This window comes from Manis pentadactyla, chromosome 16, assembly GCF_030020395.1.
Source record: "Manis pentadactyla isolate mManPen7 chromosome 16, mManPen7.hap1, whole genome shotgun sequence".
NCBI lineage: Eukaryota > Metazoa > Chordata > Mammalia > Pholidota > Manidae > Manis > Manis pentadactyla.
Window position 1 is genome coordinate 20,031,644 of NC_080034.1, and position 25,800 is coordinate 20,057,443.

Here is a 25,800-nt window from a genome sequence, read left to right on the forward strand (position 1 = left end):
TGTGTTTACTACATTTTCTACAATGAATAGGTGTTGTTTTTCTAATGAGAAAAAAATGGAAAATGTTTTTTAGAATAATTAAAAACATGTAACTGGAAAACTTAAAATAACGAGTTCAGGGAGAAAGGAATTCAGATGGATAGTAACTGAATATATAGTAGAAGAGAAACGGGCAGAGTAAAAATTTTATGCTTATTCACTCATAAAAGACCTACAAGAACTTCAAATATGTAATTCAGTAAAAGCATTAGCGTCCAAACAACTTTCGCACAGTTCTACAGTTATATGGAGTACTCAAGTGTAACTTGCTTGGGAAGCAGAGCTTCATCACATGGGAAGAGTTAAAGGAGGAGGAGGCTGGGGGCAAAGACCATAAACCCTCAAAGGCCCACCTTCTACTTTCACAGCACCAGGTGGGCTTTGACCAGCAGTGTTTAGTTTCCTTGGAAGATTTTACTTGTAGAGCGAATCGCGACTCTGCGGCCAGTGACCACCTGCACAGGGGAATCATCGGTTTGATGATACTGAGACCTGACTTTGAGGACTGGGCTATCCCCTAATTATAAACTAATTATATCCTAAAATGTGGTGACTTTTTGAACCCCCAAACCTATTTCTTTAGAAATGATGTTATGATTGTTTAATAGAATTTTGTGCTCTAGTTGGGTTTTCAAAGATATTTTGCATCCTCTTTCTCATTTAAATCTGGTAAAGACTTCCTTTTTTTTTTTTTGCTTTATTTTCTAAGGGGGGAGTATTGAAACCTTCCTATCAGCTTCTAAAAGAGTATAATAAAACCTCCCACTATGACTTATAATGTGCCATTCTCTCCCTGTGGCATCAGTTTTTTTCTTCACAACTTATTTCATGACCCTGTTACTAGGTACATGGAAGTACATGTTTTTTTAGAGGTTTTTGAGTTATGACATATAATGTCTGTCTGTATTAACCTTGTCTTAGTGCTGACATGTCACTTGGGAGGTACAAGTCCAGGGCAGTGAAGGCAAGGAGAAAAGAAGTGAGGTAAGGAAAGATGCAAGGCTGCGTGAGGCAGTGAGTTACCCTGTGACCCCCTCTTCCCAACTAGCACAGAAAGCAGAGCAGTTTGCTGAACATGGTTCTGTCCTGCAGGATTAGGGACATTCTCCACAAGGATAGCAAGAAAAGAAAGGATAGAGTCTACCTGCCTGGCCCCCTCCTGGCTCCCACTTACCCTTGATTGGGTTTCATACCGCAGGGACCTAATTCCCCCAGATTTCAGAGTTGTGTCATCTGGCCCTTCAGAAGCTCCCAGGAAGCCAGTTCCAATGTCATGAAATGTGGCCTTTCATCCAAATTTGGATGGAGTGGAGGTGCGTGGGTGAGGCAGCTGAATCTGAGAAGGTAGATAACATTGTTGTCTGGCACATCCTTAATAACATATGGTCTCATTTCATAGTACTACTCTCAGGTGAATCAATAAAAATTGGTACCCTCCCCCCAAAGAAATATCAACAAACTCAAAGTCAATCCAATAAATATGTGTTGGGCATTTGCCATATGCAACTTACCGTGCTAGGTTCACTGAGGGGTAAACAATGTGCAAGCAAAGACTCCGGGGTCTTGGGAGAGACAGTCAGTCTCTGGAGGAAAGACTGTGGGTTTACACTGACCTGGGTTTGAATTTCTTCTCTACTCCTTGCTGCTTTGTGAATCTCAACAAAGTATTTAACTTTCTAAGCCTCGGTTTCCTGAAGATAATAAATCTTGTTTCACAGGATTGTTTAAGATTGAAATGAAATGACACTTCTCAGGTAGCCAGTGTGTTTGATTAATGTTAAGCGCTCTTTCCCTCTCACGGGCTTAAACCAAGGGTCAATTCAGATAACCCCAAAGCCAGCCATTATAGAGGACGGGTGAGTGAAGAAGCCTGGAGCACACGATGGGAGACGGGAGCTGGAGCCCAGGAAGGCCGGGAAGGAAGCCAGGTCTGGGGCAGGAGGGGGAAGCCCTTCCCCTTCCCTGGGCCTGGTCAGCCCTCCGTGGATTTTCTTTTCTGGCAAATCTGGGCTTTGGCACCCTTCCTCCTTTGTGTTCCTGCCCCATCCCCTCTGTCCTTTAGATGCTCAGGTGGCGGTGAGCCCACCCACATCCCCTGACCTGGAGGAACAGGCAGGGTGGCCGCACCGCCAACCCGACCGCGGGTCCTCGGAGGCACTACCACCTGTCAGAGAGCAAACTGATTGCACTGGTCCTGTCAGGTGGCTGCTGGCCCTTTGCCCTCCTGCTGCCTTGGACCTCTTCCTCCCTGAAGCGTACTTCACGAATCCTCCATGGGAATGCGCCGCTGAGATGCCTCCCGCAAGCGTTTGGCTCCTCGGGCGTGCCGATCCCCACTAGGTCCACAGGCTTTCTGGAAGCCCCGGGTTCTCCGTAGCAGCTTCCCTGGCGGAGTTCCGGCCAGCTGAGGGGCAGCTACCTAGTGCTGTCGGGTGTCTGCAGGTCGGGGACTGTTCATTCAGAAACCACAAACCACAGGGGGCTGGGTTTCCATACTGCTCCTCTGCATTTTTCATTTCATTTCGTTTCCTCTCATAAAAATCCTTTCTCAATAGTTTCCTCTATTATCCTAGCATATATTCTATATATTATTTAAACACAGCATCCATATACAAGTTTTTTAGTTAAGGAGAGTCCTAAAGAGCAGCAAGGTTTTAATTTCCTGTTCAAAGAAGTCATATTATTCATACAGGAAACATGTGAAAACAAATTCCTTATTTAATCAGATAAAAAGGGTGAGGTTATCAAAAATTGTGACACCCACTTCTCCTTCTGCGAGTCATTTCTTCTGTTTTCCAGCTAGCCTGAGTATTTCTCTACAGGAAGTCCAATATGAAATAGCCCCATCTTAATATCCTTTTCATCTGGTATTTCAAGAGGCCTGTTAGTAGAGATGGAGAGGGCAGGCTGTACAAATCTTAGAGGACATTTTGAGTTTCATTTAGCAAAGTCTTCCAGAAATGCTACAGCACAGCCAGCACTAAAGTACCATCCTATCCCATTTTTTGGTGGTTGTAGCAGATTAAGGAATGAGCAGAGGAAGTGTGCTACAGTGGAAGAACACTGGATTGACAATGGGACATGGTATTTGCTCAGCCACTTACTAGCTACGTGTCATGACCAAGTTACTTAATCCCGTGGGTCTCCTTTTCTCACATTTAAGATGTCAGGAACAAACCATACCTCATGAAATCAACAACAAATGTGATCATTTGACTTATAAAACATTGGAATACCACTGTGCCCAGTGCTTGCTAAGTACTGGGGAAACAGATTTGAGCAAGAATAAAATTCCTGCTCTCAAGCAGTGCAGAATCAAGCAGAAAAGTCAAACATGTAAATAGGTGTATCCAGTATTCTAGAAGCATATTCCACTGTGGTTCACAAGATGAGAGGTTATATCAGACACACAGAGGGAGATTTTCAAATTACATACAGCCACCCCTAGAGGGAAGGTACAACATTTTCAATAATGCTCACTTCTTCAAAGCTGCTACTACACATATTTAGCAATGGAAGGCAGGTCAACTTCCTGACATTTTCAGGTAGAGAAATCCCCATGGAACATGCCTTTCCACCCCAGATCTCCAGAGCCTCTGGTCTAAAAAAAAATCACTGGGTCAAGTAAGTCATTACCCAACCTTCAGCTACTAAACTTGCTTGCTAATGAGTCTGAAATCTGCATCTTCCATCCCGATTGCTCTGCTGAGCTCCAAACAGCTGTGTACTGGTGGATACTAATTTTCTGGATGATCCACAGATTCCTCATTTGCATTAAAAGCAGCACTGACTGCAGGGCCCTTCTCCCTTCTGCTGGTAAGTCTGTTTTTCCTGGATCCCCACTGTATTGAAGGGCACACAATTTGCCCAAACTAATTTGGAAGCATTCTAGACGCCTCCCCTCCTTTGCATCATTTTTAGTCAGCCACCAAATCCTGTAAGTGCTATCTCTGAAATACATAATATGTATCTTCAACTCCCTATTCCCACTGCCCTGATATCAGTTAAAATTGTAATAATCTGTAATTGTTTCCTCTGGACTAGCACAATCACCTTCTTGTCGACTTCACAGTGTTGTTCTTGCTAAACTGTAATGTTTCTTTCCCACTAGTAAATCTGATGATGTCAGCCCCAGCTAAAATTCTTCCAGTTGTTCTCCTTCCCCCGTCTTAGTCCGAGCACCCAGAACCGTGTCCTATTCCTCTTGCTGCTTCATCGATTCTGTGGCAGGATGAGGAACTGGTGTGTACTGGGGAAGGAAGACATGTAAGTAAAGAATTGTAGAAGAGATCATCCTGCATTGAGGTAATTTATGGTCTGATTTGGAAGGCACTGGAAGAGTCAAATGCCACAAAGGTTAGTCAGTGATCACTTACTGAATACCTGTGATGTGTCAGAATCGAAGCCAGATGCTTGGCTGCAATGATTAAAATACATGGTTCCTACACAGGAGTTGGGAAAATTGCAACATAATGAGTTTTGTGCCACTGTATGTGGACTGAGTACTGCCAGAGCATAGAGCTTGAGATGTGACTTAAAGACTGAGTAGGAACTTCGCAGGCTATGGTGGTCTATGTGGGCAGATATGAGAGCCAGAAGTTTGAGCAAGAAGCCTGATGTTTGGGAATAGCAGGCAGCTCATTGCCTGGAGTACAGGGGGCTCAAAGGAGGACGATAAAGGAAGCATGAGAGTATAGGGGTAGGCTGAAGCATTCGTGCATTTATTCACTTACTCACTTACATGTTCATCGACAAATATTTTCCGAATTCCTTTGCAGAGTCTCCCATTAGTCCTGTCAGCCCTAAAGAGCTATGTTGCATGCCACGGCTTAAGTCAAGACCTTAAAAGTACCTGTGAATAGATACAGATTCTAAGCAATCAGCATTGGTCTGTTGTTTACCCCTCCCCAACCTCTACTCTCAGTCCCCACAGCAAACCTTTCAAATTTTAAGTATTTCTTTCTAATATTCCAGCCATAGACTGGAAATGTCATTCCTTTAAATGATTTAGAATGAAAGAAAACAAACACATTTGAAGAGAAAGAAAGGGCTTCAACAGTTACACAGAAACCTCTTTGCTATTATAAATATTTAGGACAGGAAGGCACATGGTTTAAGTCAACTCCCTGACACATTCAGTGTGTAGTTTTCATGTTTTAAACGATCAGTATTCAATCAATGCTCCCGTACTGGCAGTCTTTTCTTTTGTGTATGTGAGTTTCTCCCTATTAAAAAAGCCTCTCTTTTGGAAGAATTCTTACAGCAATGACTATAATTACAATTCAAGGCTGAGCTGAAAATGCAATGATGTGACAGCTTCTGTGATAGCAAGGGTAGAAAAAGAAGGAAAGCTTGTAATTTCCTTGAGTTATCCTGCAGTCTGACAGTAGCCTGGCCCTTAAGATACAAATGTGCGGTAACCTGGAGACTCCGGAGAGAATAAGACAGACAGACAGGCTAAGTCCCTGCTGCGTGAGCTACTAGTTAACAATCAGGAAAGACTCAGTATAGGGCTGAATCCTCGATGACACCTTTGAAAGGCATCATAGAACAGTAGTTCCCACCATTCGCGAATAACGTCAAACTTTTAATTCCTCATATGAGATAGGTTGTTCTTTTTGTGTACATCATTTGAGTAAATACATGATAATAAGTAATGACACATTTGTTATTACTTTGAAATAAATTCGTTTCATTAATCGCAATAGCATCTATAGATGCCTAAAAAATAGAACATAGATGTTTTGAAAATACGATGTATTCAGTCTACCCACAAAGCTCAGCCCCTTTTGTACTTGATGACATTTGCAGCAGCCCAGAAATCTGTGATTTCCTCCTCCCCTTCACTGCCCCAAGGTCACAGCCTTGGAATAGTATCTCACTTGAATTTATTCATTTGTTCACTTGTTCAATTGTATCTTTTCATTAAAAAAAAAGCAGAGGGGCCTCCTGTATTTCAGACATCAGGAAACTTAAATTCAGTTGTGGAGACAGATATATGAATCTGTAATAGCACAGCGGTCTCCAAAGAAGAGATGGCCAGTTCTACTCAAGAGAGTCATTAGACAAGCTGCCGTGTAGGAAGTGTATCAGTCAGCTCTTGCACAACAGCACCGTGTAACTCATTGCACAAAGACATAGTGACTTAAAACAGTAACCTTCAGGCTCTTGGTCTGCAAGACAACAGACAAGTCCTTGGGCTGTACTTGACTCCAACCTTTGGGCTCTAGGCTCTAAGCTGCAGCTTGAGTTCAAATCTGCTCCACATGGCTCTCATCTTCCTTGAACCAGATGTTCTCCTGGCCAGTGACCAAAGAGCAAGAGAGCCCAATTATACAAAAATAGTCCCCATCTCTGCTTTTGCCGCAGTCACTGAAATTCTATTGGCCAAAGCAAGTGACATGGCCAAGCCCAAAGTCAAGGGACAGGGATACTCTGCCTCTCCTTGATGTGGGTGTGGATGCCACTATAGGGAAGTGAAGAACGGGGACCCGAAATTCAGTTTACCTTTACAGAGATTACAGAGAGATGATTATAAGTTTATCAGGGAGATCTTAACATCTAAAATAAGGACTAGGAAAAATAAAGGAACATCAGTGCACAGTATTTGGCTTATAAGAAATGTTACGAGGGATAGGAATTGGGGCTGTCCTGGGGATCCATGCTTAGTGTCCATCACAGAATATTCTGGGGCCATGAGTGTACAGAAATGAGCACAACCCTATGCGCGCCAGAGCTGGTTAGATCTAGAGGCACTTTAATGACACGTCTCATCCTGCTAATTCTAGGCCAAGATTGACCATGAAAGGGCCATTTTAACCCAGTGTCTCCAGGACAATGACAGTAATATTTGAGAGAAGTAGGTCTTACATTTTGCACTGCCTTCTGCTAACACATTCTTCATGCTGTTGTCTTCAAAGTATTGAGGCTGTGGTTTGTATTAACTTCCTATTGTTACTGTAAACAAATGACTACCACTGAATGGCTTAGAAACAAATTTATTCATTTATAGTTCTGGAGTTTAGAAGTCTGAAACTCCAGGCTTGAGTCTAACAGTCTTAAGTCAAGCTGTTGGCAGGGCCACGTTCTTCCTGGGGACTGGGGGAGAGAATCTGTTTCCTTGTCTCCACCAGCGTCTAGGGGCCAACTGCATTCCTTTGGTTTAGTTTGCTTCCTCCATCTTCAAAACCAGCAGGGTAGCATCTTCAAGGCTTTCTCTGACTGAATTTCTACCTCCCTTCTCTACCTTTAAAGGACCCTTGTAATTATATTAGGTCCACCCATATAATCCAGGATGATCCTCTTATTTTAAGAACGGCTGGTTAGCAGCCTTAATCCTCCTTGCTGAGTAACACAGGGATGTGAATATCTTTGAAAGGCTGTTATCCTGCCTACCACACAGTTTGGGGGCATGGGGAGGGAGAATGCCTCATACTGGTATTACGCTTTATGACATACCGAGACTTTTCATTGTTTTGTGCTCTCACTTTTGAATCAGCAGATTAGTAAGCAGAGAACCATTTTATAAGTGAATAAATTGAAGCCAAGATATGTTAAATGGCAACATAAGATAGTGTAATAGTTGCCTGCTGCTCTTTCAATTACCTCAGAGTACTCTGAATATATTAGGTGGGTCCTCGTCTCACTATATTGCAATTATTTGCTGCATGCCTGTCTCATCTCACCACCTCAAGGCAGGTGTGGAGCCGTTTTATGCTCTATGCCTTAGTGATAAAGGAGGGTCAAAGAATGACATTTATTAGACACTCCTTTTGACCATCATATGCCAAGGACTTTATATGTGATTTGTAATTTATTCTTCTCCATAGTTAGAGATGAGTAAATGTCAGCCCAAGGTCACACAGCTGATAGCACAGAACAGGCTGGAATTCACACCAAGATCTGCCTGACTTGGGAGCATTGCTCTTCCCCTGCTATGGGCCAGAGACTCCCTCCGTGGAGTTTTGAAGAAGGGGCAGTGTGGGCTCCCTGGATTTAAATGTCTGCAATTAAGACTTGTAGAAACAAGGAACAATTACACTACCATGGTCTTTGCTTGTTTTTAAATGACTTGTGACTTTTCTAATGGAGAAAACGCCCAACACTAGTCTGTTTCACCAACAATTGGTGTGCGGCCTTGGTCCACTCACTGCCTCTCTAAGCTAGTTTATTTTGTAATGAGAAAGTTGGAATAGGTGACCTTTAAGTTTACCTCTGTGATTTGAGATTTGATATTCAAGGTTAGTACAGGAAGAGCCGGGACTGGAACACGGATTTTGTGTTCAGAAGGGGGCAGATTTTTCCATTATCCCTTCTAAATCTGTGGAGCACTGCAGTTTTAAGATAGAACTTTGAAACAAGAAGTACATGATTAATACATTCATCCAAACCCCTAAAATGTACACCACCAAGAGTGAACTATGGGCTTTAGGTGATTGTATGTGTCACTGTAGGTTCATCAATTATAACAATTGTACCCACCCCTCTAGTGGGGGCTGTTAGTAATGGGGGAGGTGTGCATATGTAGAGGCAGGAGATACGTGGGGAATCGCTGTACCTTCCCCTCGATTTTGTTATAAACCTAAAACTCATTAAGTTTATCTCTCTAAAGCTACATGTATTCTAACCAAATTAACTGTGGCACTTAAAACTATTTCCGTTTTTCAAAGTTGTGAATTTTCTTGAACTGTTTGCATTGCCTTTTTAAATTAAAAATTATGAAATAATCCAAGTTTCCCATTTTTTAGAAAGGGAACATGGCATCCATAAACCCAATGACCAGATTTCATGAATACTGACATTATACAATATGTTTCAATTTTTTTATGGAAATAAAACTTTACAGATAAAATCAAGTTCTCTAATCTCATATTCCTTCTCACACTTCCCAAAGGAAAATTGCTATCCTGAAGTTGATGTGTAATCTCCCTTCCATAATCTTAGTAAGTATGTTCATATCCCTCAGACCTTTATATAATGTTGTTTTGAGTGTTTTTGAAACTTATGTAAATGGCATCAGACAAAGCAGATTCTGCTGACATTTTTTTGTTCACTCAATCTTTTGGTTTCGAGATTTATCCATGTTAATATGTGTAGATCTAGTCTATTCATTTTAATTGCTATGTTGTAGTTCATTGTATTACTACCATGTTTATTTTCCCCTATGATAGTGACTTTGAAATTTTTTATATTTAAAACAGTGCTGCAATGAACATTCTTCTTTAAATACATCCACTGTCTCTGTGGACTGACTTGTGCATTTAGTGCTCCTCAAACTGTGGACTGCAGACAGTTACCAGATCATGACCAGAAAGCAGAGAAATTGAGAATAAGCATTTCACAACTTTAAAAGCAATTGACTTGATTACCATGTCTACTGAATCTAAAAATAAAAAGTTATTCAGGTTTGTATTTTGTGTGTCTATTTTTCATTTGTTTTATGAATTACTCTTTACTGTATTTTACAAAAATATTGATCCTCAACAGGTTGCCAAAAGTTCTTTAAAACACTTGGTTTTTCATTACAGAGAGTTTGAGAATCTCTGCACAGTCTCTACTTAGAAGTGGCATGTCTGGCTTGATGACTGGTGTATCTTTAGCTCTCTAAGGTGTTAATAAATTGCTGTCCCAGACAAGTCACACCAATTTCCAATCTCATCTGCTGTATATGAAAGTATCCTTTTTCCCACAGTTGCATTATCAGACTTCAAAATCTTTGCCAATATGATATCTGTGAAATAGTATTTCATTTTAATTGCATTTCTCTGATTAATAATCAGGTTGAACATCTATGTTTATTAGGTTTCCATTTGTGTGACTTTAACAAGGTAGATTTTCTCAGCTTGCAATTATGGGGAAAATATGTCTTTAACAGTTGAGCTATGGGAGGCAGAGAATTATAACAGGTTTAACTGGTTTTGATGAGGAAAAGCCTAGGAAGAGCTAGTTTCGACTTGATGAAGGACAGGAAAGGCTGGTTGTGGTAGATTAATGGATAGGCAGGTACTTCAGTGTGTGTCCTTCCTGGTGTTTTGGGTCTGGGACCATCACTCAGTGCTCACCATTAAGACACTTGAGTGGAGCAGTTTTCACTGACAGTTCTGTCTCTGTCATCCAGTTCTGATCTTCCTGTGATTTTTCCGGTGTAGTGAGATCAAGGACACAGGACCCTGAGAGTGCCTCTGTGAGCTTCACTGTTTTCCGGAGCTAAGGTTGGCCTCTCGTCCACTCAGCCTTTGGAGCTGGGCGAAAGGCGACCTTGGACAGACATGTGGAGGGGGGGCACGATTAGCCAGGCACTCCCTTCCAATCTGTCCTGCAGCCAGCCTGTCTTTTAAAAATGCAAATCAGAGCATATGCTTCTACACTTAGAGCCTCTCAGTATCTTCCTACGTGATAAAATCTGAATTACTTGGCATGGACTTTCTTTTCTCTTCCACCTCACCTCACCTTCCCTTCCTCCAAGCCCATCATATGAAATTTCTTGCGGAGCCCCAATTTATGGCAAACTGTTTCACACTTTGATTCCTGGGCTCAAGGAATCCCTATTCCCCAAATATTTTCTTCCCCCTGGTTGACTTGGTGCTCATTTCCTCCTCATTCATAACTCAGCTATGAAGCCTCTCCCAGGCAGAACTGATTAGTCTCCTTTGTATGCTCTACTAAATTTCAAAATCCTTCCTCCTTCTTACTTTTGCTCAGGTTCATAGCTCAGTGAATTACTACAAAAAGAACAACTACTGAAACAACTCATAGCCAAGAAATAGAACATTACGAGTCCCTCTCCCCACTAACCCACTAACTAGTACTTTATATGAATGAAATCACACAGTATGTACTTTCTGTGTCTGGTTTCTTTTGCTTATTGTTGTGTTTGGGAGATTGAGTCATGTTGTATATAGCAGTTCATTCCTCTTCCTTGCTGTGTAATATTTCATTTATAACTATATTACATGAGTTGATTTGTTTTAGTTGCTGATGGATATTAGAGTTGTTTCTCCTTGAAGACATTAAAAATAACACCTCTATGAACATTCATGTACATGTCTTTTGTGTGCTTGTATGTATGCATTTCTGTTAAATGTACACCTTAAAGTGGAATTGCTGGGACATAAAGTATGTTTTATGTGTAATAGATATGACACAATTTTCCAAAGTGATTATACAAATTTATATTACCTCCAGCAATTTTGCTTATAATCAGGTTTATTTTAGCCATCCTTTTGGGTAGCATTGTGGTATCATTGTATTTTTAATTTTAATTTCTCTGGTGACTAACGAAGCTAAGCATTCTCTCATATATTTATTGGCCTTTTAGATACCCTGTTTTCTGAAAGGCCTATTTACATTCCCTCCCCATTTTTCTTAAGTTTTTTGTCATTGATTTTTTTTTTAGAAGTTCCTTATAACTTTAAGTACTCCAATTTATCAGCATTTTCCAAACAACCCACAGAATCATAAGAAATAATAAATTGTTATTTTAAGCTATTTAGTTTTGAGAGTGTGCTAAGAGCAATAGATAAGTGAAGCAGAAAAGTAGGAAGAAGACTTTTATCTAAGAGAGTCAGTTTATCATTTGATACATCAGAAACTCACAGAAATTTTTGAAGAACTGTGCTGGCTTGGGCAGAGACATTTCAAAATGAAAAGAGGCCTCCAAGTCCTCATAATTAAGAGGCCCCTGGGTCCTCAAACTTCTATGGGAAGGAAGCAGGTTACAGAGGTTTCTTAGGTGCAAATAGGGTTCATTTATAATGAGAAAGGGAGGATGTTTCAAAGGGCCCCCTAGAGGGTGGAGTGCAGAGCCTGGAGAACCACTCTAAGAAGCAGGTGTAGTAGTGGAGTTTGGAATTGTTGTGGATCAGTGACTGCTCTGCGCTTCCTTTCATTCCCTGCTTTTGAATGCAAGCATCTACTTTTAATTATCCTATCCCTAGCTTATGAATGTATGTTGAGTGGGTGTATGTATGTGTGTTGGGTAGGGAGGTGGACATAACCTGTCTTTTCGATTCACAATCTGCACAATTCATTATCTGTACCCAAGGAACCACACCCAGGAGAAAACTCTGAAGAGCCCCATCTGAATGGGAACATGATTGAGATGACAAGATGCCATAATGGGTTGAGGCTTTGGGAGTCCAGAGAAAGATAGGCATAAGTACATTTTGCCTGCAAAGCATGTGAATCCTTGAAGACCAGAGAGTACACTGTGATAGCCAGTCTCTAAACATGGCACCCAGTGAACCACACCTGCCAGGATTCAGGCCCTATGTAGTCAGTCCTCTCCCACATTAAATCTGGGTTGACTTTGTGACTTGCTTTAACTATCAGAATATAGCAGAAGAAACAGCTTGCCAATTCTGGACTCAAGTCTTAACAAGGCCAGGCAGCTTCCACTTTTGCACTTTGGTGATCCCTGAGCGGCCATATAAGTTCAGACACACTGCTTGGAGAGCATATAGAAAGGCTCTGTGGAGAGAGAAAAGCCCTGGATTACATGCAAAGATGGAGAGAAGCCCAGCCTCCCATCCATCTCCACTAGGGAGTCAGTCAGCGGGTCAAGACATCTTAGTTGTTGTAGTCCTAGCTGCCATCTAATTGCAGCTGCGTAAGACCCCAGGTGAGACCAGCAACACTGCCCAGCCGAGCCCTAGTCAAGCCACAGAATCATGAGCAATGATAGACTTGTTGCTGTTTTAAACCACTACCTTTTGGAGTGGTTACGAAACAGAATTTTTGTAATACTAATCTACTTCATCAACATGCTATTTCTCTCCATTAGTTAGATCTTCAGTATCTCCCAAAAATGTTTTGTAGTTTTCTGTGCAGAGGTCTTGCACACTTTCTTTAGACTGGTTCTTAGACATATGATTTTTGTATACTGCTGATGAATGGTATTATATTTAACATTTTATTTTCTAATTGCTTACTGCTGGTTTATAGAAATTTAATTATGTACAAAAACGAACTATGTGATTTGTTTATTGGCCACATACAGTGCCCTTGTTCGATTCTCCTACTAATTCTAAATAGTTTATCTGTAGAGATTTTGAATTTTTCTGCATGTGAAATTATATATGAATAATGACAGATTTATTTCTCCCTTTCCAGTCCTAATAGACTTCGTTTATTTTTTTCTTATCTTGTTGCACTGGCTAGAACCACCAATATAATATTATATAGAAGTAGTCATCCAAAATATGTTTCTTGGGAATTTTTCTCAATACTTTGGGAAGGCAAGAGTTTTTATTATAAAGTGAGGAATTTCATCAAAAGCTTTTTCTGCATCTATTAGATTATCATATGACTTTTTCCTAATTACGCTGATTTTTCATTTAAAACTTAACTTACATATCTGAAATGAACCCAGTTTGGTAATGATCTATCATTCTTCTTATCTATCACTGTACTTGATTCATTATTGTTTTTCATAGTCTTGGCGTGTATGTTCATAAGAGAGAATGGCCTGTAACTTCTTTGCTTGTACGTCTTGTCAGGTTTGGGTATCAAACTATGTGGGTCTCATAAAAAGTACTTCTTTGGCTATTCTCTGGAAAAGTTTATGTAAGTTTGATGTTACTCTTTACTTGTTTGGTAGCATTCACTAGTGAATTCTAGGATGGGAAAGATTTTATTTATAGGCTACTTTCCTTTGCTAGATATAGACCTATTCAAATCCTTCTATTCTTCCTGTGTCCATTTTGGTACATTGCGATTTTCTATGAAGTTGTCCATTTCATCTACATTTTTCAAATTATTGGTATAGAATTAGTCCCATGAACATCTTAGGATCTTTTCAATGACTCTGCATTCCTAAGTTTATTTGCTCTTTGTCCCCTCTCCCCTCTACCCCTCTGTCCCCTCCTGCTCCCTTTCCCTTTCTCTCTCCTTTCTTGATCAGACTGGTCAGGTGTTTGTCAATTTAATAGTCTTTTTTAAAGATAGTGGTTTTAAATCAAATAAACCTCATTGTATGTTTTATGTTTTACTAGTTTCTACTTTATTCTTTATTATACACCTTCTCTACTTTCTTTGAGTTTGCTGATCTTTTTCTCACATCTTGAAATGGATACTTAGATCGTTCACTCTCAGTTTTTCTACTTTTCTAATAGATGCATTTAAGCCTATAAATTTCCCTTGAAGCCTAGCTTGGATGCAGCCCACAAGTTTTGATAGGGCATGTTTTCAATATGTCAATTAAAAATATATTTGAATTCCCGTGATAATTTTTGGTTTCATCCACTGGGTTATTTAGTAATATATTAATTACTTTCTAAAATTGTGGGAGTTTTCATATTGGTATTTTTGTTTTTTATTAGTAACTTAATTATATTGTGTGGTCAGGGATCATACTCTGCCTTATCTCAGTTTTTGATGTTTGTTAAGACTTGCTTTATGGCCAAGTATCTGGTCAAATTTCTTTGTAATGTCCCATATATACTTGAAAAAAAGTGTAGTCTGCAGTTAATTGGGTGTGCTTGTCAATATGTATGTATCAAGTACCTCGACTTTGTTAATCATGTTCAAATCTCACATTTTTACTTATTTTTGTCTGCTCATTCAATTTATATTCTTTAGTGTAAGGATTTCCCATTATGATTATCAATTTGTCTATTTCTCCTTTTAGTTCTGGAAATATTATTTTACATATTCTGAGGCTGTGCTGATAGGTCGGCACAAAATTTGAGTTGTTCTATCTTCCTGGTAGATTCTCTTCTTTGATTCTTTATTTTGAATAAATCTACATAAGGATTCTGCATGTTAGTTCATATTTATTCTGCATTTATATATAAAATCACCCCCTTTCCTTTTTTAGTCTTTTTTCAGTTATATTCTCCCTTTAAGTCCCAATCACTTTTCCCATGTGTTTCTCTCTACCAGCCTAAGAGGGAAAAATCTGCCTCTACCCTCAGTGGCAACTATGGCCATTTTTGGTTATACATGAAATTGAAAAACTGTAATGATAAGATCCCAAAGAACCACTCCACTAGGCAAGCCTGAGTGTCATGTTATCAAGGAGGACCTAAAGAAAAGGAAAGGTGGCTGGCCCTGAGCACTCACATAGCTCATTTTTGCTCCTGCTCTTCCATGCTACTGGCCTTCCTGTGGTTTGGTACATGCTTAACACACTCCTGCCGTGGAGCCTCTGAATTGTCCATTCCCTTTCCCAAGAACACTCTTCTAGGTTTCCTCAAGTCTTGCCTCAGATAGATATAAAGCTTAGAATAATACCTAGCTCGCAGTGGTTATTGTAAGAGGAGGGAAGGAATGCTCTTAAGTTTGAGTATAAGGAGAGCTAGCTCCGTGGAGAATCATTAGAGAAGAACTGATCTGCATGGGGGACCTAGTGGAGGACATTCTAGTAAACAAACACATGGAGCTGTGAAGGTAGGAGTTTCTCTAGACACACCACAGTGAGTCCAGGCTTCAGTAGGAAAATAGTAGATGGTAGGCAATTAGATTAGAAAAGTAAGCTGAGTCACAAAATAAAAGTCTGGGAAAACTGGGCAAAGGATTTTGGACTTTGTATCATCCCTCCAACTCTGCGACTCTTGACTTCATTCCTTGCTAGAATATAAGATTCCTGAGGACACACCTAGAAGGATGCCCTCCACATAACAAGCAAGCTATGCTCCACTTACTGGTGATTCAGCATTCAGGCCCTGAGGCGAGACTGTCTGGGTTCAGATCTGCCCCATTCTTTCCTGACTGTGTGGCCTTAGGAAAGGCACTTAACTTCTCTGCACAACCACGTCCTGACCTGTGAAAAGGGGCTAATAGAGGTACCCAGCCCACTGGGTAGTTGTGAGGATGACATGAAATATTACATAGAAAACACTTGGTATACACTCATCACATAGTGAACATTAGCTATTACTGATTTAGGAAATGCCTAATTTTGCTAATATTCTCCCTTCATTCAATATTCAAAATTCTTCCCCAAGGGAGAAACTTGTAAGTAGGGGTGGAGGAAGCGATGCTCACCGGTCAACCCAGCCTAATAACTAGACCCCTTCCCACTGCTCTCCCCCATTTCTGTGTGATGAGAATCGTCTCTGTTTTCAAAATGCTGTCCAATCAAGTGACAGCATAGCAATGACTGCCGGGATTTTGATCTGTTTCTGTGACACTTAAAAGTTAATGAATAAGGAGAGGATGGTTGGGAGACCTTGTATTTTGATCCTTACTTTGGTTCCAAGAGCTATTTTTGCCCCCTCCCAAAGCCTAGCTATTCAAAGGATGGTTAGAAAGCAGATGTGTGTGAGTCCATGACAGTTTATTTTCCCAACTGATGTATTTCCTAGGCAAGTAGCATGGAGCGGAGTACCTTGCCATCAAAGACTAGAAGTAAAAAGACTTAACTAGAGCAAGTAAAGCAAAACCCGAAACGCAACACAGAAGCATGAGAAAGCTCTTCAGTCCCTGGTTTGTGTTCTGACTTGTCCCGAAGCGTGTGCTGAAAAGCGTCGGATGGGGTGGGCAGGATGGTGACAGCACTGAGGCAACACGCGGACTGAGAAAAGCCACTTGACAAATCCTAATACTGCAAAGAGCCTCTCCATTTGCAGCTCTGATACTAAGATTAAATTAAGACTGTGCCCTGGGAAAACACAGCTGTGCTAGGATACTCCTCCCACTGAATGCTTTTCGTGTCTAAGCTTAATGTTTTCAACACTCATCTCTAGGTCGGTTTTCAGTTGCTGTGCAAAGGATTAGTGAAAAAACTCCATCTAACATGATGAGTGTCTCAGAAATACACCCCATCAGAGAATTCATGGAAGACCCAGACTTCCTATGGAAAGGCCTTCAAAAAATAAGGTAAAGAAAATAAAGTCCTATATGTCTAAGTATAAAAATTGAAAATTGTATTTTGGCATGGTATTCAGTAATGAATCTTGGTCAGTGAATGTTTGTTTTAAAAGAAAACTCAAGCATGGCAGCCTTCCTGCTAATGGCTGAAAATTACATAGCTATTTAAAATACTGAGTTACTGCAAATTAAGGTATATGTTGACATTATTCACTTAGTATGGGGAGGAACTGGACATTTCACCCTCACTCTGTTCTCAGTATTGTGGTCTCATGGTCAAATCAGTCCCCCTTTTGGACTCAGTTTTCAAATCACTGTAAAAGAAGGGGAGTAATACTAGTTACCTCCATGTTTACCATGGAAATGAAGTGAAATCAAGGAAATAGTTTTTAAACTATTAAGAGTATATAGTTATTAATGAGTAATAGTACAAGGAAGGAAGACTTAATACAGTTCCAGTTTTTTTATTTTGATACTGTCATAATAAATATATATGCACATATTTGTGTGTCTGTTCCTGTGCTTAACATGAAGAGAGCAGTAGAAATCAACACATAACACAAGTGTATGGGAATTTTACACTTAAAGCTAGAGGTTTTCCTATCAACATATCAAGTATGTTGTTTGTTTTCTAAAACCATAACAGCAAATTTTGTATCTGTTATACCAGAACATAATTAGTGGTTATTGGAGTGAACACAGAATTGTATAAAAACAACAGGTGCAAGAACTCATATAAACAGAGTCATTAGTTGTAAAGGCTGTGAGGATTTGGAACAAGGGGTCCAAATACCGCAGAAGCAGGTGTTCTAGGTGTTCTTGTGGCTCGTGTGGGCGCTTAGAAATATTTGATGTGGTAGATGACAGCTTGCTTAAAGACAAAGCTGAGCAGGACAGCTGGCAACAGGATTAGCAGCATGTGAAAGGCGGGGGTTGGAGGGTAGAAAAGGTACGGTCAGAGCCCCAGCCGGGGCCAAGTCTGGCAAAATCTGTGTCTGTGTTCCCAGCCCCTCCGTCTGCTCTGGTTTCTCACTCAGGCTCCCAGCACACTCGGCCAGCTCCGTTGCAGACTGCGTCAGGCTTGGGAGCTCTTCCCTGGCCTTCTCCTGGCTGGCCCCTTCTCATGGTTTAGCACTCCACTCCTGTTGCTACTTCATGGAAGCTAATAGCTCCCAGTCTCCCTCCATCCCTCTGCAGCTCCTCTATCACCATCTACACCTATGTTACTTAAACATTTGATTAGTGTTCACTGTGTGTTGCTACCCATCCACAGGTGAGCTTTGTAACAAAAGGAATTGCATCCCTTGCTGTTTCTGGGTCATCATCAACATGCATCAAATAATTGATGAGTGAATAAATGCATGAATACATTAATCTCCAGGGTCCCCTTCAGCTGTACAATTTTCTGCTTGATTATTATACCTCAAAAAGCATTATTTTGTTCTCGATTCATTCAAGTCCCCACCCCCTGCCATTCTCAATATTTGAGGTCATAGTATGCTAAGCATAGCGAATTCTGTCTAGCATGTTAGCCAGATGATATGGCCACCCTTTCACATAATATTATTTCACCTAGTTAAAATTCCTTTGTGATCTGTTTCTCAGAGTGTATAGGAATGCACATTTCTAACAATAGAGAGAATTGTAGACCCTCCAATTATAAAACACTTAGAAATGCTGGATGAATTATACCAAACTTCTTTTTAAATGAATAGCTGAAATTATTAAAAAGTATGGGAAATGTTTAGCAGCTAAAATGAAAAGGAAACGGAAAACCAGAGTGGTGTGGAGGAGGTAAGTGTGTGGCCGCTGGAGAGGAAGAGGTTGATGGGAAAAGGGTGTTCACCCCAGTAGCCCAGAGCTTGTCGTGTAGATACAGACACCTGGAGACAGGAGACAGGACCCGGCTCCACATACAGCTCCACACAAGGCTGGGAACTAGAATGGGACTCCAAGAACTTTGTTTTTAGTGATTGGCAGGTCCTGAAATGAGTCCGGCTGCTGACTGGGAGATGACAAGGAAGTTAATTTCCATCTGGATTCTGAGTAAAAAGAAAGCCTTCTTTAATAATTCATAATGGAGACCTGCCATCACACGGATCTGGGGCTTGCACTTGTGGCTCAAGAACTCCCAATCTGAGCGATTTATGTAAAAACTGTTCCAGTTTTTTGACTGCTCAGGCATTTGACAGCAGCAAATGTAAAGCCTTCTGAAGGACCAGACATCTAATCCAGGCCTCACAGGATCCTCCCAGGTAGAGGCTCACTGGGGGTATGACTCACAATCTAAAATCATAAAGCACACAAGCTATAGTGAGCCAGAGTCAGCAGATACCACCAACAGCATGGTTGAATGCCTAAGAGTGAAAGACGTAAAACAATAAAGATCAGGAGAAAAGTAAAACTGCAAAGGTGACAAAAAAAACAAACATAATGCTGAGAAATGAAAAGTGCATTTATTGAAATTAAAAACTCAACAGACACTATTAGAAAGAGCTAAGTGAGCATTAGCAAAGTGGAAGATAGATGTATCACAGAGAGATGAAGAGGTGAAAAATACGGAGAGGAAGAGACAGTGGGATAGGGTGAAAAGGTATTTATCTAATAGGAGTTCCAGAAGGAAAATAGATTAAAAATAAGGAGGAGACAATATTGGAAGATACAATGATTAAGAACTTTCCAAAATTTATGAAACACATAAATCATCAGATTCAGAAAGTTCACAGTCAATCTATTCTTAACACACTGTAGTGAAACAGCAGAATATCGAAGATGAAAATCTCACCAAGCAAGTCAGAAAAGTCAGATTACCCAAAATGAACAATAAATAGATTGATGTAAGAATTCTCAACAGCAACCCTTGAAGTCAGGAGACAATACGCCCTCTGACAGGGCTCAAGTCAGAAATCAAATTAAATGAGAGAAACAAGATTGATGGAAGCCTTGTTCTTCATGCCCTCTCAACCAAAGTTTGCTCAGTTAAAGTCTTCTTTCAATACTTGTACTGCTAGGACAGAGGATGGGGGTGTTTTTGAGGTCAGGTTTTCAATCAATGGGATTCAGAAAGTTCATCTTCAAGATGCTGAAAAAAGATGGCCATTAGCCTAGACTTCTATGCTATACTAAACTATCATTAAAATAACAATAACAATTGAATGTGCCCCCAAAACACACCCTATTATTGCAGGAAGAATAAAATTGAATTCAAAAGGAAGGTGTGGGATGCAAATAAGATACAGTAAGCAATTACTAAATATTTAGATGATTCTAAATAAGCCTTGATTGTATAAAGCAACATAATAACAATGATTAATTTGTGGTTATAAAAATAGGATGGAATTAAAACAGATGGAGATCATTAGTTTATTCTAAAGTCTGTTAGTTGGGAGGTAGAAAATATATGCTAACCTTACACTTTGAAAGTCACATAAGCATAATCTAATTTTAACTATTACCACCAGTAGAAATGAAATGTATACCTTTCTTATCAATACGTACTCCCAAAAAGCTTGTGGTCCAGTGCAGCTGACAAAGTATTTCACAGCACTAGAGCTGAAGTTCTACCTGTTTTGTGGAAGGTCCTTCCCTCCTTCAAACAGACTTCAAGTTCTTTCCTCTCTGTTCTTGGGTGTCATGGACCAACCTTCTTTAAAGCAAATTGTAATGGCCTGTTTCTTGGGTCAGTTTCCTTTGCCTTCCTCACCATTGTATCCCAGCTCCTGGCACATAGCAGGTACTCTCATGTTTTTAGCATGAATGGATGCAACTTCTTCAAGGTCACACAGCTGCCAAGTGATAGCTTAGAGAGCCCAGGTCTTTGCATGCCCAGGCTTGTTCCTTTCAAAAGAAAATCATATCTGGGAAAAAAAAATACCGTGTCTCATGAAAACAGTAGCTGCTTCATTATAGCATAAGAAATCCCTCTGAGATCCAAAAGCAAATGAAGACAGAGAAACATTGGTAACTATTATTAATCTTCTGTTTAAGGAAAATTCACACTTTGCAAGTTATTCTGGCGATGGAGCAGTTCAGGCTTTCAGAGTAATGGACTTTTGCAGGAAGAACTTGATCATAACCATCCCAAAGCAGCCAGTAGAGGGTCATGGTCCCAGGAAATGGAAAGAGCCCCTACCTACCAGCTTGTCACTGCTAGGAATTAAGGCCCTTTGTTAAAATGAAGTGTTCCTCAGGACCCTATTGGTGCTCAGCTAAAAAGGAGGAACATGGAAGGGCTAATAGCAAGCTGAAGATTTGCTTCTAGAAAGTTCTGCACTGAATATAAGGAAGGAGAAGAAATTGAAGGGAGGGAAGAAGGAGAAGGGCAAGAAACTAAAAGGTGAAGGGAGATACTAAGTACCTATTTCACAATTTCACTTATGGCCAATTCTAAATCTGTTCAGATTTTCAGTCTCAGTAACCCACATTTTAAAATGAGAAATACTACATTTGACCTTCCCCTCTCTCACAAGATTAAAGGGTGGGCAGGAAGTGGAAGATCTTTTGAGATTCTTTGGTAGCCAGCAGACAGTTGCATTAGAGAGAATCTCCCAAACTCAAAGCTTTATTATCCATGTGGTATTCTCTCCAGCCCTTTCTTATCAGTCAAGAACCAAGAGAAGCAGATAGAGAAGGAAAATGACTCCAAAGGGAGCATTCCTTCAAGAGGAGGATGGTAACGGATGGTAGTAAAGGGAAGCAAGGAATGAGGGTGGGCAGCTGGGGACTGGAGGCAGAGGGAGGTCCTGAGGATGAGCACTTTGGTTTGGGTTCAAGTCTGAACTTACTGATTTACTGTGGAGATCAGAGTCAGAGTCATACTATTTCCAGGTATGTATGTACCTTTGGCAAAAAGATTAAATTGCTTAAATATTCAGGACAATCCTTTTTTCCTTAACCTGCCTCCCACACCAAGAAACACCAGAAAGGAAATACATACTCTGTTAAAAATACTAAAAGAGGTTAAGGGGTGTGTGTGTGTGTGTGTGTGTGTGTGTGTGTGTGTATTTAATTAATCTCCTTTGATACTTTTCACAAGATTGTTGTACTTTATCAGAAAAAGACTTCATGACTATCATAACATACTCACCTCCCTCAGCCTGGGACAAAGTGGAGCCCGGCAGGTTCCAAGGAGATTGTTTCCCACCATAGCATTGCACGCAAAGACTTAACGCTCCAAAAAAGAAAGCATAACGTGGGACAGAAGTTCCTAAGCCAGTTGGTTCTGATGCTGGCCTCCCTGGGGCCCAGAAGATGCTGATTGTGATCTAGAACTGAAAACAGAGCTTTATCTCTTAAGCCTTGCTGTTTATATTTGTTCAAAACACATGATCTAATACTTTGATCTGTGAATACTTGAATATTCCAAGGGCCTCACTGTACCCATTTGTTGGGTAATCTCTATTTTTCTTCCAGAAGGGATGGAAGTGAGAAGAATCCAGTTAATAGGTACATATTTCATCAGACTGGATTCGGGTATGGATTGCCATCATGGTTTGCCCAAGTCAGCTGCGGTTACTGAGAAGCCCCTTACAAAATGTTCCCTGTGAGACTGCTTTAAAGTCTGCATTGACAACAGACACTTAGCATTAGTGAAATCAACCACTGGGTTAATTAGAACTCAGCCTTACAGCCTCTCCTCAGCTCATCAAATAAACACTGTTTTCCTTTGACCTAATAACAAGATATTCTTAAACATCATCATTTTGTAATAGGAACTGGAGTACACATGGCTTCACGAACCACATTGTCAGGACTCAAAAATGTGCCTGCAAATTTGGAGAAAGTGTTTGCAATTTGCCATTAAAATGCAGTCTGTAGGGAACAGTGCTGTCCACAGGTAGTGGGCACAGTCTGTCCACAGATGATTTGTTCTTCCCCCTGCCACCCTCATCTTCTGCACAGCCCCTATCTCAAAAAGGTCCTATCAGAATGAGAATGTCCTTTTCCCCTATCAACAGATTATATGTAGTAGGTCCCATAAAGCTGCTGCCTTCGTGCTATTCTGGATTTCTTCCCCAAAGCCCCGACAACAGCTTTCTGTTGTCATGACTGAACAAACAAAAATTACCACACCACCACCACTATCAACAACAAAACTCAAGAACAAAAGTGACTTTCTTTAAGGCAAGGAGGTTTATATTAACACCTCAGGGTGCATAATGGGTGAGTTGTATCGGGCTATCGTGGATGATTATTGTAGAATTTTATTTAATATTTACCCTACAGAACTACAGTATCAAGCCTGACCTGCCCGGGTGCCCCTATATCATAATGGGAAACACTTGGGATATGGAAGGTACACAGGTGCCTCTGTCCCCAATGGGACACCACACAGGATATGGAAGATACATGGGTACCCCTATACTGTTTGGGAAAACACTTTGGATATGGAAGAAAGAAAACATCTGAAGTGGCCTATGGGATGCTGCTAAAATGGTGAGGACTCCTCTTAAACACACAAAATCCTTCCAGATAGGTCCTCCTGCTGAATGTGACTACAGACCCTTGACTACAGGACCGAAAACCTCTTATAAAAAACAGAAAAAGGCGACTGAAATAACAACTGGATATGTAATACACGGATTAGTATACAGACTGGGGTTTCAATACCACTATGGAGAGCTTTGGGAGAGTAGTGATTCCTGAAGATATTCGTCGAAGCTGTCCTGCCACATGGCCACCACTAGAGGGCGGAGCAGACCACTTTCAAGCGTTTTCTCCAGAGGTGAGTTCAAAGGAAGTCACTATGGACAAAAGGCTAAATGCTCAGCAGATATTCTCCCTGAGAAGTTTGTCCACCTCCTAACTACCCAAGGTGTGAATCACCTCTAAAGTTTAGGGGCACAGGAAGAGCTGGCAAGCACTATGAATTGCATTGAAACTTAGTATTTCATTGGAAGAAAAGATTCTTGCCTTTGATAACCTTCATTTATTAAAATATTTCAGCCCTTGCCATGTGCCAGAGGAAATAAATAGAAGTAGCTCTTTGTCATTTCCCTCCACAGGCTTACAGTGTAGGTGGCAAGGCAGACGAGTGAATTAATTGAGAATTTATAATGTCCTAAATGCGATATGGTTCAGAGAAGAGAATCTAAGTCAGATTCGGAAATGGGACCAGCAGGCAATATTCCCCTATGGACCCAATGACTTGAGCGTGCTGGAGGCTTGAAAATCAAATCAGAAACAAACCACTGGGTGAGGGAGAAAGACGAGGCAGGAAGAAAGACGTGCAGAGAAAGTGCTTTCAGTGTAACAATAAATGATAGAAAAAAAATTGCAAATGATAAGAGAGAAAAGCCAACAGCTCATAACAAAAAAATGCTTTTTTAACCATAAGCCTTTCTAGATTTCAGAAGGTTTGGGATGAAAACAACTTAGGAAGAAAACAACACCATAACCACACTGCCCTGAAATAAACCGTTGGAATATCATTCATTCCTACTGTGTGTGCAAGGGTACATCTGGGAACACTACAGACCAGCGTGGGAGGTCCCCAGGGAATGAAGAGGGCTGATGGCTGGTACGTGGGGGTGGTTTCCGCAGAGCAGTCATGTTAGAACATGTCCCCACTTCTCCAAAATGTCTACCTAATCCACCAAACATGCCTGGAATGCTAAATGCTACTGCAGAAGCTCTCCATCCTGACTATACCTTTGAATCACTTGGGAAGCTTCTGGAAACAGATGTCCAGCCTTGCTGTCCCTCCCCTATTCTGATTTAATTTTGGAAAGTTCTCTGGATTTTTCCATTGCAAAGTCATGGTGGAGGCCTGTTCAGTTATACACTGACAACATCATAGGGAAAACACACAATTCCAGTTGGTTTATGGGCACCATCACTCTCTTCCCTTGAGCACCAGGAATGAACTGAACCTTCTCTGGAACTTTTACTTGCACTTTCAACACCTGGTGTGGTTTGTAGGTAAAATCTCTTATCATGAATATAATATTAAAATTAAAAATGAATACACAAGGGTAGAGAATGTTGCAAAACACTTATTTTTACCATTCTCGTGGGTCACTTTTTAATTCCTAAAGAGTCCCCCTCTGAAGGGCATCTAAAAGGTCCTCCATTTGGTGTCTATTATGTCCTCCCTTCAGGATACTCCGGGTGCCACTCTGTCCTTTCCTGGGGACCCCAGCCTCATCTCAGAGCAACAGTGCGGGATGCCCCAGCATCTCGAGCTCCTTCTTGGCTTCATCCTGGATTTGAGGGTGGAGGGGCAGACCTCACTGTACTGTCTTATGAAGTCCATCTGGACACAGCAATTTTGAATTCTTCATCTTAGAGAATCTACAAGACTGACAAGGCTTTCTCCTGTTACTATTTACCTCTTCTCAGTATTATGCTAACACATTACCTAGTTTTCTCATGTTAACTTTGTCTCTCACATAATTTTTGCCTGTGATAGTTGATTTTATATGTCAACTTGACTTATCTGGGCCATGGGGTGCCCAGGTAATTTCGTTAAATGTTATTTCTGGTTGTCTGTGAGGGTGTTTCCAGAAGAGAGAAGCATTGAGTGGGTGAACTGAGTGAAGCAGATTGCCCTCCCCAGTTACAGGTGGGCATCAGCCAATCCACTGAGAACCTGAATAGAACAGGCAGAGGGAGGCTGAATTCTCTTTCTCTGCCAGACTGCTTGAGCTGAGATATGGGTCTCCTGCCCTGGGATGGGACACCATCAGTACTCCTGCTTCTCACACCTTCAGATAAGACTGGAATCTCACCGCAGCTCTCCTGGGGTGCCAGCTCACAGACAGCGGGGCATGGGACTTCTCAGCCCCCATAATTGTGTGAGCCAGCTCCTTATAGCCTATGTCTACCTCTGTTCTGTCTGTCTGTCTATCTACTGTTTCCCTGGAGAACTCTGACTAATGCATTCCTCGTCAGGAGAGAATGTGAGAGGAGGGCAGAGACAGAGAAAGATACAGATGGTGTGAAAAGGGGGGC

The 25,800-nt window shown here is 40.9% G+C and overlaps 1 long non-coding RNA gene across 2 annotated transcripts in view; it reads left to right on the forward strand.

Annotated features, from left to right (window-relative positions):
• Positions 1-9,843: 9,843 nt before the first annotated feature.
• LOC130681284 (uncharacterized) overlaps positions 9,844-25,800 on the forward strand; it is a 35,238-nt gene continuing 19,281 nt past the window's right edge. The window contains exons 1-3 of one of the 2 annotated variants that reach the window (XR_008994327.1): positions 9,844-10,222; positions 16,725-16,857; positions 23,320-23,874. This is a non-coding gene — a long non-coding RNA (uncharacterized LOC130681284). Of the gene's footprint in view, positions 10,223-16,724; positions 16,858-23,319; positions 23,875-25,800 lie in introns of those variants that run through there. The other variant, XR_008994326.1, reaches the window with a different exon arrangement.